The 13,857-nt window shown below is 39.1% G+C and overlaps 1 long non-coding RNA gene across 4 annotated transcripts in view; it reads right to left on the bottom strand.

The window, feature by feature from the left end:
* Window positions 1–13,857, bottom strand: part of LOC114486954 (uncharacterized) — a 217,973-nt gene that overhangs the window by 105,398 nt on the left and 98,718 nt on the right. For 3 of the 4 annotated variants that reach the window (XR_008617875.1, XR_008617876.1, XR_008617877.1), the window contains one exon: window positions 8,452–8,619. This is a non-coding gene — a long non-coding RNA (uncharacterized lncRNA). Of the gene's footprint in view, window positions 1–8,451; window positions 8,620–9,231; window positions 9,396–13,857 lie in introns of all 4 variants that reach the window. The other variant, XR_003681434.2, reaches the window with a different exon arrangement.

Genomic DNA, 13,857 nt, shown 5'->3' with positions numbered 1-13,857 from the left:
ATAAATCCAAGGAGAAACACGCCAAGACACATAATAATCAAACTGTCAAAAATTAAATACAAAGAAAACATATTAAAAGCAGCAAGGGAAAAAAAAATAACACACAAGGGAGTCCCCATAAGGTTAACATCTGATCTCTCAGCAGAAACTCTACAAGCCAGAAGGGAGTGGCAGGACATATTTACCAAATGTAAATTAGATAGCTAGTGGGAAGCTGCCGCATAGCACATGGAGATCACCTCTGTGCTTTGTGACCATGAGAGGTGTGGGATAGGGAGGGTGGGAGGGAGGGTGATGCAAGAGGGAAGAGATATGGGAACATATGTATATGTATAACTGATTCACTTTGTTGTAAAGGAGAAACTAACACACTATTGTAAAACAGTTATACTCCAATAAAGATGTTAAAAAAATAATAAATAAATAAATAAATAAATAAATAAAAATAACATCCAAGCTGTCCTAAATCTGGAAATGTAGGAAAATAATTTTCTGCTTCTCTTTCCTGATAAGACCTACTTACTTTTTCTAGATTATAAAAATGCCAATTGACTCAGACCATGGACTGTTAACCTTTGGAAAGTAAGAGGAAAATGAGGTAATTTCCTATGAGTAAGTTAAACTTATATTCTTTACAATAAGATTTTTTATTAATTGTAATAAATACTGTAGTCTATGACTCTTTGCACATTTTTCTTTTTTTAATTACCTCATCTTCATATGATAAAAGAGAATTTTCTCAAGTTAATACTCATGATCAAAATCCATGATTTTCATCAAAAGTCAAGAGTATAGAATCTCCTGAGGATCTTTTCTGATTACAAATGACTCGCTGTTTTAAAAAAGGGATTTCCTTAAACTATCTCCTCACATTATCAAACATCTATGCAGACATTGAGAAATGATGAGGAAATAAGACCAAAAACTTAGTGAACCAAGTAAAGTTGATTGGGAAGCCTCAAAGATACATGTGTTTTCCACTTGAACCAAGGATTTATCATTGCTCTATTTTTCTTTCATAAATTGGCCCTGATTACTTCTGAGGGTACAATCAGAAAGATTCTGTAGTTTTGGGATACCCTATACCCAGGGCTAAAACCTGACAGCAGAAATATTTTATAGCAACAGTTCTCATCTCCAAGGCCAATTTTTGTAAACCGTGTACCTTCCTCTTGCTTTTTAAAAAAATCTTCCTAATTCTTTATTTCCTTTTAGTGAGGGTGATTGCATCCTTAACATAGAAGGAGCAAGCATTTTTGTCTCCATGGGCAAGAAAGACAGAGTAAGTTTAAGAGACTCAAGGAGAGAAAAAGCATCCATGGAACAGAGTAGTATCAGCCAGAAAAGACAAGGAACTCAGGTTAAATGCCCCAATCCTGCACCAAAACAGAAGGAACACACTGAACCACTCTGGGCCAAGGAAGGACCTTCAGGCTTGGCAGTGAAAGACCTATATGGGACTTCCCTGGCGGTCCAGTGGTTAGGACTCTGCACTTCCACTGCAGGGGGCATGGGTTCGAACCCTGGTCAGGGAAATAAGATCCCGCATGCCTCGCCGTGTGGCCAGAAAAAGTAAAAAATAAATTAAAAATTGTAAAATGTATTAAAAGAAAAAAAGACCCATATGTAGTTCCCCTACATTCAGAGAGTGGACTGAATTTTCCAGCTTATAACCAAAGGCTCAGTGCCAAATAAACCTGCCTTTGTTGTACTGCTCTTTCCTTATATTTCCATCAAGTTTAGACAGAAATAGCATCCTAGACTCTTACTTTCTCACTAACTTCCACTGAGAAAATCTTAATTTTGGTTTTACAATCGTCCTTATTTGTATGCCTTTGGCCCTCAACACTGAGTGTTTGTTTATTCCTACCAAGAGTCTGACAGGAACAGATGAACATCTGAATTTTGATACTTTTGCAAGCTGGCTCTGCACATAGACACTGAACAAGTGCTTTTGAAGATAATGTTATTGGAAGACTAAAATAAAAAAGTAGTAGGATACCAGGATGTATTAACAGGCGTGCAACTTGCCAGGAGTCAGGAAGCAACCTTCCACTTCTTGGCAATGGCCTGACCCTAAAAGAATACTGTGTCCAGTGTTTGTCTTTGCAGTTTAAAATGAATATGAAGAAATTTGAGAGGGGCTAAAAGCAAAAAAAGTTAAATACACTGAGGAAAAAAATGAAAAGCAGTTATTTGGAAACAAAGATTAAAGATACCAAGGTTGTTTAAACTGGAAAAGAAAAGCCTGGGGGAGATTTCATGAGAAGTGTCATAGTAAGTAAAAAAATCAACCAAATTATTCTGCATCTTGATCAAGGAAATAATGAGAGGAAATGTGTTAAAATTAGAGTGAGGGCAAGAGAGCTTGATTAGGCATAAGAAAGAAATTCTTGGCCTTGACATTGGAACTCTGGAGTATACTGTCAAAAAAGTTGTGAAATTTCTTGGAAACATCAATAATAATCTGTACGAATTGATGAAGGCATTTTTCTGCCACAAGAAAAACATTTAAATCAGATAACTTCTTGAAGTCCTGATCCTGGGGCATATTTATATGAATTTAGCTACCTAAAAAGCAAGGTCATATCAAAATTCCCAAGCCCAAAACATTTTTTTCATAAACAGTATTTAGGTCTCTGACACCTCCAGGTTTTATTTGATTAGATTTAAGAAGCCTGAAGTTTGTGTTCAAAGATTTTTTTTATTATTTCTATAATGTATCTTTGTCTCTTTTCTTGCATCAGAATCTCTTTTTAGTAATTATTTAGGGCCCTGAGATTATTGAAAAGAAGATAAGGACATTCTGGTTTATAGCATATGAGACATCCAAGTTGACTTCCTGGTCAAGCCTTCTACAAAAAAGGTACAAAATAAAACCATCTCCCATTTCTATAATTCATGGTCCCTTTCCAGGTAAGTTTCCTTCACCACATTAATAACGACCTACCCCATGTGGTTTCCCAAGGCCTGAATGAACAAAATGTGGAGGAGAAAAAAGAGAGAGGAAGTTAAGAAAGAAGTATGAATAAGATCAGAGAGCATAAAATAGGAAGAGGAAGAAGTTTGAACTTTATTTTGATGAGGTGGGGGGACACTGAAAGATTTTAGGTAGAAAAGAGATCTAATCCAACGTTTATTTTATTGAAATCATTCTGAAAGTGTAGAGAATGGAATAGAATGAGGTGAGACCAGATGTGAGATATGATGATGGCTTAAACATGGTAGTGGCTATCAAGGTGGAGCATGTCAAGTGGTTCCAGAGATATTTAAGAAGCATAGTGATTAATTAGATGAAATACAGGGTTGGCGAATGAGAGAAAAATCAAGGACAATTCTCAGGTATCTGATATAAAGAAAGATTGGGAGGACAGAGGTGCTTCTTTTCCAACTTAGTCACTCTAAGCCTGAAAGCTCCAAAGATACATATAAGAAGATTCCCTGGCAGTTATGTAAACTCCTCAAAATCTTTTTCTTCCCGGATCAAAGGCATTGGCATTCAGTTGAACAAATAGTTGGATTGCCTTTAACATATTTCTGCGGCTTTGCTGAGATAGCCTTGTTTAATCCTCAAAACTTACTTGGCAAATGTCATACCTGACAAATGTCCCATAAATTATTTGACAAATGAAGTACTAGAAACACCAAACCATGCAAGTCTAGAATCCAAATGCCCTGACTGCTTCATAGCACTTCAGATTTTTGTGAAAATTCTATTCCCCAAAATCAAGTGATTTTTTCCCCATTTCCGAGGGCAATTCAAAACTTCAACTACTCTAAATCTTATGTGCAGTAGCAAATCCACTCATTATATAATTTTCAGGTTTATTTGGAAACTCTAAGATAAGCTGCTTTGGTGGTTTCTGCATTAGCACTCCCCTGGCGACTGTGTAAGGGTTGTCATGCAGTTTTAATTGAATCTGCCTAACACTCTCCTGGAGATTAAAGGTAAGTGCTTCCAAGAGGAAAGAAAAGTAATAGAACAGAAGAGCTTAAAGTCAGGCTGTAAGATTTCAAGAGAAAGGAATAAAACAATTGTAATATAACACTTACACCTATGACAATAATAGCACAAACTCTACTAAATAAACACTTTAGTGTTTTGTTTTTTTTTTTTAAAGAAGATGTTGGGGATAGGAGTTTTATTAATTAATTTATTTATTTTTGCTGTGTTGGGTCTTCGTTTCTGTGCGAGGGCTTTCTCTAGTTGTGGCAAGTGGGGGCCACTCTTCATCGCGGTGCGTGGCCCTCTCACTATCGCGGCCTCTCGTTGCGGAGCACAAGCTCCAGACGCGCAGGCTCAGCAGCCATGGCTCACGGGCCCAGTTGCTCCGCGGCTTGTGGGATCTTCCCAGACCAGGGCTCGAACCCGTGTCCCCTCCATTAGCGGGCAGATTCTCAACCACTGCGCCACCAGGGAAGCCCTAGTGTTTCTTTAATTCACGTTTTGTTCTCAGGGAAACTGTCTCAAAGATGGACAACGGGAAGTTCAAGAGTAGCCATTTATTCATTCGATGAATGTCATCTTTAATCATGAAATGAATCTAGGAATATTATTATTAATCCCATGACTTCAGGCAGGTAACTTTATTTAAGGGAAAGAAAAGAAAGCATAATTATTTTTAAACTGGCCATTTTGATTCAATTGGTCAAGGTGGTAGGCTGAAAATTTCTTAGAAGAGAATTGCTCTTTTGTTGAAAACATCTTAATGACATGTTTATTATTGCAATTTCTGAGTGAATGAAATGGAGACAAAACACCTTTTATCCATAATTCTTAACTAGAAGTTTTTTTTCAAACACGTATATAATATTTAACTTGCAACTGAAAAGCCAAGGATGTGACACAATTACGCTGCACTTCCAGAATATATATGCTTTTACACTTCTCACACAGACAATTTAATCTGGAAAACTTCTTGAGCCAAATGTATTACCCAGCATGACTCTGCAGCTTTCTAGAAATTGCATCCTAAAGACAGCTAAATTACATCTGAGAACTGGGAATCCATTTCCTTCCAGAAATTATTCACAAAAAGAAACAAAGACTAGATTGTTTTAAGTAGCTTCATGTCTCCAGCACGTTACTGCTGCAACCACCATTAACACTGTACTTGGGGTTTATAAAACTGGTAAAATCAGTTCCCAGTCAGAAGAAGAAAGCTGAAAGTAACCAAATTGTTACACAATGAGATATTCTAAGTCCATATCCAAATTTAGCATTCCATAGAGTTGTATGTACCCCATGAAGTATTTATTAAAATCACACAATATTAATCCAACAAGGTATGAATGATTTCTCCATATTCATACCCAGTGATACATTCCCAAACTGAGAAATCCTTTCCACAGTCTGAACACATACTAAGCACCTCCCATGTGAGGGGAGGGGCCCCAGGGTGAAAGCAATAGAGAGTTCAAGTCCATATTCCCAATTTAGCATTAGGTAGATTCCTATGTTATGCCCCTAATTTAGCAGGCAAAGGAGAACTCTAAAAGTTTCCAGTCTGCAATGAAGCAACTGTAACTCAATATTTTTAGGTATGGAGGATGATTATTATTGGACAAAAATAGAAGTTTCTAAAACAGTCTAAGAATCTCATTTCATATTCAGCTTTGGCCAGTAGAAGTCAATCAATTAACTCTCAGTTAGTTCACCTCATACAGAATAAGGCTGATAATAAAGGAATCATTAAATCTCTATTTCTAAGAAGTTTGTCTATGTGCCCACCACTTTCACCCCACTAGTCACTGTCAGATGGATGTCAGCAAAGAAAATGAAACATATTTCTGAGCAAAAATGCAGCTGGGGGCAAGGAGGGGAGCTACCAAAAGTCTACATAGTGGTTATATAAACACTTATCTCTAAACTTCTGCTCCTTCTAACCTTGGAAACATGGAGCATCTTTATATCTCAAAAGGAAACCACGGGAACAACATGACCCTTAAAAGCATGCTATTCTGCATTAACATGCATTCAAGATTAATTTCCACACCAGGACAAATAAACGTTCATATTAAAGAGAAAATTCCACAGTTCTCACATCAGGGACTTATGGTCCCAATTGGACGATTCAATTTTTGGCCTAAGGAAGGGTCCTTTTAAAAGAGCCACTTTGAAAAGTCTGTGAAAATTGATTTTAACTAACTGCTTCTCAATTTCTCTACCTCATGTCAAATAGTGTCAGGTCCTTACACATAAACATTGCTACAGCTTAAAAGAAAAAAAGGTAATTTTTCATAAGCTCATTTTTCATTTCATTCTGCATCCTCCTCATAGTAAACAGGAAGAAATAAAAATTTGTCCTCTACAGACATACCTTCTTTACACTTCACTTTACTACTCTTTGCAGATATTGCATTTTTTACAAATTGAAGGTTTGTGGCAACCCTACTTCAAGCAAGTCTATTGGCGCCATTTTTCCAACATTATGTGCCCACTTTGTGTCTCTGAATCACATTTTGCTAATTCTTGCAATATTTCAAACCCTCCACCAGCAAAATATTAAGACTCACTGAAGACTCAGATGATGGTTAGCATTTTTTAGCAATAAAGTATTTTTTAATTAAGACATGTACTTTTTAGACATAATGCTATTGCATACTTATTAGACTACAGTATATTGTAAACATAACTTTTATATACACTGGTAAACCAAAAAATTTGTGTGACTTGCTTTATCACAATATTCACTTTACTGTGGTAGTCTGGAACCAAACCCATAATATCTCCAAGGTACACCTGTACTTATCTGGTCACTGCCCAATTTCCCAGATATTCATGAGCAGCATCTGCAGTAGAGAAGTATGATGCTCTGGCTGCTGTTAGAGTTCATTATCATTGTTGTATATGTGCTCAGGTCAAGCTGAAGACATTTCACAGCACAATATTCAAGACCCACGACTTTTAAAGATACCTATAAAGTCCATTGTTCCTTTCCAATTCTTCCTTACTAGTAGGGGTCTTTTGTTTTATTCAATCTGATTTCTGCTGAGAGCACTAAGCAGTGGGCAACCCAAGTTGCAGTTGTTCCCTTTCTTCTGTGCCATTTGAATCATCTATGCTTCACTCTCCACCTTTCTAGGAACAACATACTGCAGAGAATCATATGGTAAACCAAGTCAGGTTCACAGTGAAAGAACTTTATCAAAAGGTTGCTCTCAGCAGAGGAAGGAAAAGTCCTTCTTTTTTATTGCCCATCAAACCTATCATGGTACACTTCCCATCAGCATTTCTGTTCCTGGTTTTGCTTTCAGCAAAGCCTATCCTGATAAAACTCGTGTCCATTTCTAGCCTGGATACAAAGGAACTGGATACACATCATAATATTAGATCAATTCTTCTTCAAACTAGAAGTACTTCCCTTTTTTTTTATATTTGCCAAATGCAATGAAAAGCATTGCCCCTTTTTAGTTGAAATAAGAGTCTCAGAACACTTCCTGTATTAGAAACATAATGCATAGCAACAGAAATGGGTCCCAATTTATGGTGGCCTCAGACAGTCTACCATTTCTTACAAGTTATGGCATAGTCATCAATAAGTCTGACATCCAGATTTCATAATGCAACCAAGAAAATGAAGATCAGAAGATAAGGCTCCAGTGGTGAGGTTACGTTAACATAGACTTCTACTGCCAGTGATCCCCAAAAACCAAAACAGTGTCTTTGTTTAAGCCTAATGTATAGTTTCAGCAGAACTGGGATCCTAACACCAAACCACCCTTGAATACTTGCTCATTTATCATACTAAGCATCTCATGCAATTATTCTTCCAGTTGGAAACTTGGGCAGAGAAATGAGGTGTCTATTACTGGCTTAATGCTAGGTAACAAAAAATACAGGTCAGCTGTAACCTTTCTGCAACTTTAGTTGAGATGACAAAGAGTCAGTCTAGGTGCTATAACTGATACAACGGACTGGGTGGCTTATACACAACAGAAATTTATTTCTCACTGTTCTGGAAACTGGCAAGTCCAGGATCAAGGTGCCAACAGATTCAGTGTCTTGTGAGATCCCCCTTCGTGGTGCATAGACAGCTGTCTTCTTGCTTTATCCTCACATGGGTGACGAGGTGAGGGAGCTCTCTGGGGTCTCTTTTAGAAGGACACGAATCCCATTCATGAGGGCTCCCGCCTTGTGACCTAATCAGATCCCAAAGGCCCCACCTCAAAATACCATTGGGGATTAGGTTTCAACCTACAAAATTTTTGGTGGGGAAGGGGGGTTAACAAACATTCAGGCTATAACAATATTTATATATTTTTTTAATTACACAGGTAAATCACGACTGTATATTAAAACATTTAAATACTTCAGATAAGATCAAAACTCCCCTTTCAGGAATGCTCTCCATTCATTCCCCAGGGATAACCCCTATTCTTGCAGCTCCCACACTCACCCTCTTCTAACCCTGCCACCTCAGTGTTATGAAGAAGCCCAGACCAACTTACCAGAAGATGAGAGATCATGTGGAGGAGAACTGAGGAGTCTCAAGCAATATCCAGCACCCACTGCCACACATCTGAGTGAAGACAACCTGGACCCTCCAGCCACAGTGGAGCCTTCAAGATAACTGCAGATTAAATGATCCCAGAATAAGGACCTCCCAGATTTCCAACCTACAGATAATGAGAAATAATAAACTATTGCTTTAAGCCTGGTTTGTTACACAGCAACAGATAAATGAAAAGTAGCCTTTGCCCATTTTTCTATTAGGCTAGTTCTTTCTCATTATTAGAATGCTGTTTTAAGTTTTTATTCTAAAATATACTCCTTTTTAGATTTCACAAATATTTTCTTCTAGTCTATCAGTTGTATTAATCAGTGTTCATCAAGAAAAACAGAACCGGTAGGAAATATCTGTTAACAGAGTTATTGCAGGGAATTGGCTTATGCAATTGTAGAGGTTGCCTAGGTAAATAAGTTCAAAATCCATAGGGCAGGCCTCCTCAAATGAACTGAAGCTGCAGTCCATGGGGCAGAATTTCTTCTCCTTCAAGGAAGCCTCAATTCTGCTCTTAAAGGCTTCCAAAAGATTAAACCAAGCCCACCCACATAATCTAAAATAAACTCCTTTACTTAAAGTCAACAATTATGGACTTTAACAGCATCTTCAAAATACCTTCTCAGCAACACCTAGGTTAGTGTTTGAATAAATAATGGAGACTGTAACTTACCAAAGCAGACATATAAAATTGACCATCACACTTCTCTTTAAATTTACATGGTACCTTTAATCAAAATTAAGTTTTTGGTCTCCCCTGGTGGCGCAGTGGTTGAGAGTCCGCCTGCTGATGCAGGGGATACGGGTTCGTGCCCCTGTCCGGGAAGATCCCACATGCCGCGGAGCTGCTGGGCCCGTGAGCCATGGCTGCTGAGCCTGCGCATCTGGAGCCTGTGCTCCGCAACGGAAGAGGCCACAACAGTGAGAGGCCCGCGTACCGCAAAAAAAAAAAAAAAAAAAAAAAAATTAAGTTTTTTATTTTGATGTAATCAAATGTATCAATCTTCTCCTTTATGTTTTTGGTACCATGTTTAAAAACAACTGCTTGGGTCTGGATCAAGATAGTGGAGTAGAAAGACCCTGAGCTCACCTCCTCCCATGGGTGCACAACAACATTACAACTACTTAAAGAGCAACTATCTCTGGGAGTGATCCAAAGACTAGCAGAAACGATTTTCCACAACTAAAGATATAAAGAAGGAGCCACAACAAAATGGGTGGGAGGGATAGAGATGCAGTCTAGTCAGGACCCACAACCCCAGTGCAGTGACCCACAAGTGGGAGGAAAATCACAACCACAGAGCTCCTCCTCCAGGAGCAGGGAATCCAATACTTGCATCAGGCTCCCCAGCCCACAGGTCCTGCACTAGGAAGACAAGCCCTCAAAATGTCTGGCTTTGAAAACCAGCAGGGTTTACATTTAGGAGAACCAAAAAAACTGTAGGAAACCTGGACTCTGCTCTTAAAGGGTGCATGCAAAAATTCACTTGCTCTGAGCCCCAGCACAGAGGCAGCAGTTTGAAAGTTGCCAGGGCCAGGCCCAATTCCTGATCTTGCAGAGCCTCCCAGAGAGGCAGGAGGCAGCTGAAACTTTCTCCAGGGACTAAGGTGCTTGTGGCAGCCATATTTGTGACACCATCCTACCATGCTGACATCAGCACTGGCAGGCACCATTTTGGAATCCTCCATCTAGCCTATTAGTGTCAGAGGTCTGAAACCTGTAGAAATTACACACGGCCAGACCTCACAGCCAGCCATACCAGGGGCCTGCCTGGCAAAGAATTGTGCTCACAGTGGTCATGTGCCACCAAGTATCACAGCTAGGTGAGCCAGGGACCTATTCCACCCAGCAGCACACCCATAGAGATCATGATCCACCAGGCTTCACAGCCAGCCATGCTGAGGGCATGCCTCACCCAACGACACAGCCACAGTGAACACCACTGGAACTCACAGCCAGTCATGCTGGGGGCCCCTCCTGCCCATCACTGTGCCCACAGGGATTGCAGACCACTGATCCACACAGCCAGCCATGCCAGGGGCTTGCCTTGAACACCAGGGTGCCCACAGCAATTGTGTGGCTCCAGGCCTCAAAGGCAGACAGACCCACAGGAGGTCTATCCTGGCCACCAGCATGCCCACAACATTGCATGCCCTGGGCCACACAGCCAGCCAGGCAGGAAGCCAGCCCCACATACCAGTGCACCTGCAGCAGTTGGCCTCACCACAATAGAAAGCTGCATGCAAGCCCACATAGGGAACACACTGGCTCTTGTGACCTAAAGGGAGCATGCTGCTGGGCCCCACAGGACATCTACATTAGGCCACTTCTCCAAGATCAGGAAACATAACAGGCCTACCTAATACAAAAATATAAACACAGAAAATTAGGTAAAATGAGGAGAGAGAGGAATGTGTTCCAAATGAAAGAACCACACAAAAACCTCAGAAAAATAAACAAGTGAAACAGAGATAAGCAACCTATGTGATAAAGAGTTCAAAGTAATGATCACAAAGATGCTCACAGAGCTCAGGAGAAGAATAGCTGAACACAGTGAGAACTTCAACAAAAGGTTATAAAATATTTAAAAAGAACGTAACAGAGCTGAGGAATACAATAATTGAAATAAAAAATATACACTAGAGGGAATCAACAGAGATTAGATGATAAAGAAAAATGGATCAGCCATCTGGAAGACAGAGTAGTGGAAATCACCCAAGAAGCAGAAAAAAGAAAAAGAATTGAGAAAATTGAGGATAAAAGGACCTCTTGGACAACATCAAGCATAATCACATTGATGTTATATGAATCCAAGAAAGAGAAGAGAGAGAGAAAGGGGCAGAGAATATATTTGAAGAAATAATACGAAAAATTCCCTAACTTGAGGAAGGAAAAAGACATGCAGGTCCAGGAAACATAGAGAGTGCCAAACAAGGTGAACCCAAAAAGGTCCACACCAAGACACACTGTAATTAAAATGACAAAAATTAAAATAAATTTCCAGCTGTGGCACTTCTGCTTCAGCATGACTTCTGTGCCGGATCCAGTTTCGCACAACCTGACTGTGCTCCTGTGAGAGGTCCCCACCTCACTGTGACATGGAGTCTTGTGGGGGTCAGGCATCCAAGAGGATTGAGGTTCGCTTGATATGTGGTGTGTGCGAGACTCCTAAGACGACTCCGGAACTGTGGGCCTCTGGCATCCAGGTCATTGAGAAACAGAGACAGCAGAAGCAAGAAAAACTACAATCCTGCAGCCTGTGAAACAAAAACCACATTCACAGAAAGATAGACAAGATGAAAGGCAGAGGGCTATGTACCAGATGAAGGAACAAGATAAAATCCCAGAAGAGAAACTAAATGAAGTAGAGATAGGAAACCTTCCAGAAAAAGAATTCAGAATAATGATAGTGAAGATGATCCAGGACCTCAAAAAAGAATGGAGGCAAAGATCGAGAAGATGCAAGAAATGTTTAACAAAGACCTAGAAGAATTAAAGAAAAAAACAGAGATGAACAATACAATAACTGAAATGAAAACTACACTAGAAGGCATCAATAGCAGAATAACTGAGGCAGAAGAACAGAGAAGTGACCTGGAAGACAGAATGGTGGAATTCACTCCTGTGGAAGAGAATAAAGAAAAAAGAATGAAAAGAAATGAAGACAGCCTAAGAGACCTCTGGGACAACATTAAATGCAACAACATTTGCATTATAGGGGTCCCAGAAGGAGAAGAGAAAGAGAGAGGACATGAGAAAATATTTGAAGAGATTATACTCGAAAACTTCCCTAACATGAGAAAGGAAATAGCCACCCAACTTCAGGAAGCGCAGCAAGTACCCTACACGATAAACCCAAGGAGAAACACGCTGAGACACATAGTAATCAAACTGGCAAAAATTAAAGACAAAGAAAAATTATTGAAAGCAGCAAGGGAAAAACAACAAATAACATAAAAGGGAACTGCCATAAGGTTAATAGCTGATTTCTCAGCAGAAACTGTACAAGCCAGAAGGGAGTGGCACGATATACTTAAAGTGATGAAAGGGAAGAACCTACAGCCAAGATTATTCTACCCGGCAAGGATCTCATTCAGATTCGATGGAGAAATCAAAAGCTTTACAGACAAGCAAAAGCTAAGAGAATTTAGCACCACCAAACCAGCTCTACAACTAATGCTAAAGGAACTTCTCTAATTGGGAAACATAACAGAAGAAAAGGACCTACAAAAACAAACCCAAAACAATTAAGAAAATGGTAATAGGAACAGATGTATCAATAATTACCTTAAACGTGAATGCATTAAATGCTCCAACAAAAAGACACAGGCTCTCTGAATGGATGCAAAAACAAGACCCATCTATACGCTGTCTACAAGAGACCCACTTCAGACCTAGGGACACATACAGACTGAAACTGAGGGGATGGAAAAAGATATTCCATGAAAATGGAAATCAAAAGAAAGCTGGAGTAGCAGTATTCATATCAGATAAAATAGACTTTAAAATAAAGAATGTTACAGGACACAAGGAGGACACCACATAATGATCAAGGGATCAATCCAGGAAGAATATGTAACAATTATAAATATATATGCACCCAACATAGGAGCACCTCAATCCATAAGGCACCTGCTAACAGCTATAAAAGAGGAAATCGACAGTAACACAGTTAATAGTGGGGGACTTTAACACCGCACTCACACCAATGGACAGATCATCCAAACAGAAAATTAATAAGGAAACAAAAACTTTAAATGACACAATAGACTAGATAGACTTAATTGATATTTATAGGACATTCCATCCAAAACGAGCAGATTACACTTTCTTCTCAAGTGCGCATGGAACATTCTCCAGGATAGATCACATCTTGGGTCACAACTCAAGCCTCAGTAAATTTAAGAAAACTGAAATCATCTCAAGCATCTTTTCTGACCACAACGCTATGAGATTACAAATCAATTACAAGGAAAAAAACGTAAAAAACACAAACACATGGAGGCTGAACAATACGTTACTAAATAATCAAGAGATCACTGAAGAAATCAAAGAAGAAATCAAAAAATGCCTAGAGACAAATGTTAATGAAACCACGATGATCCAAAACATATGGGATAAAGCAAAAGCGGTTCTAAGAGGGAAGTTTACAGCTATACAAGGCTACCTCAAGAAACAAGAAAAATCTCCAATAAACAATCTAACCTTACACCTAAAGGAACTAGAGAAAGAAGAATAAACAAAACCCATAGTTAGCAGAAGGAAGGAAATCATAAAGATCAGAGCAGAAATAAATGAAATAGAAACAAAGAAAACAATAGCAAAGATCAATAAAACTAAAAGCTGGTTCTT

The sequence above is a fragment of the Physeter macrocephalus genome, chromosome 1 (assembly GCF_002837175.3).
Source record: "Physeter macrocephalus isolate SW-GA chromosome 1, ASM283717v5, whole genome shotgun sequence".
Lineage (NCBI taxonomy): Eukaryota > Metazoa > Chordata > Mammalia > Artiodactyla > Physeteridae > Physeter > Physeter macrocephalus.
The sequence above is the reverse complement of the archived record's forward strand: the minus strand, read 5'-3'. Positions and strand labels throughout refer to the sequence as shown.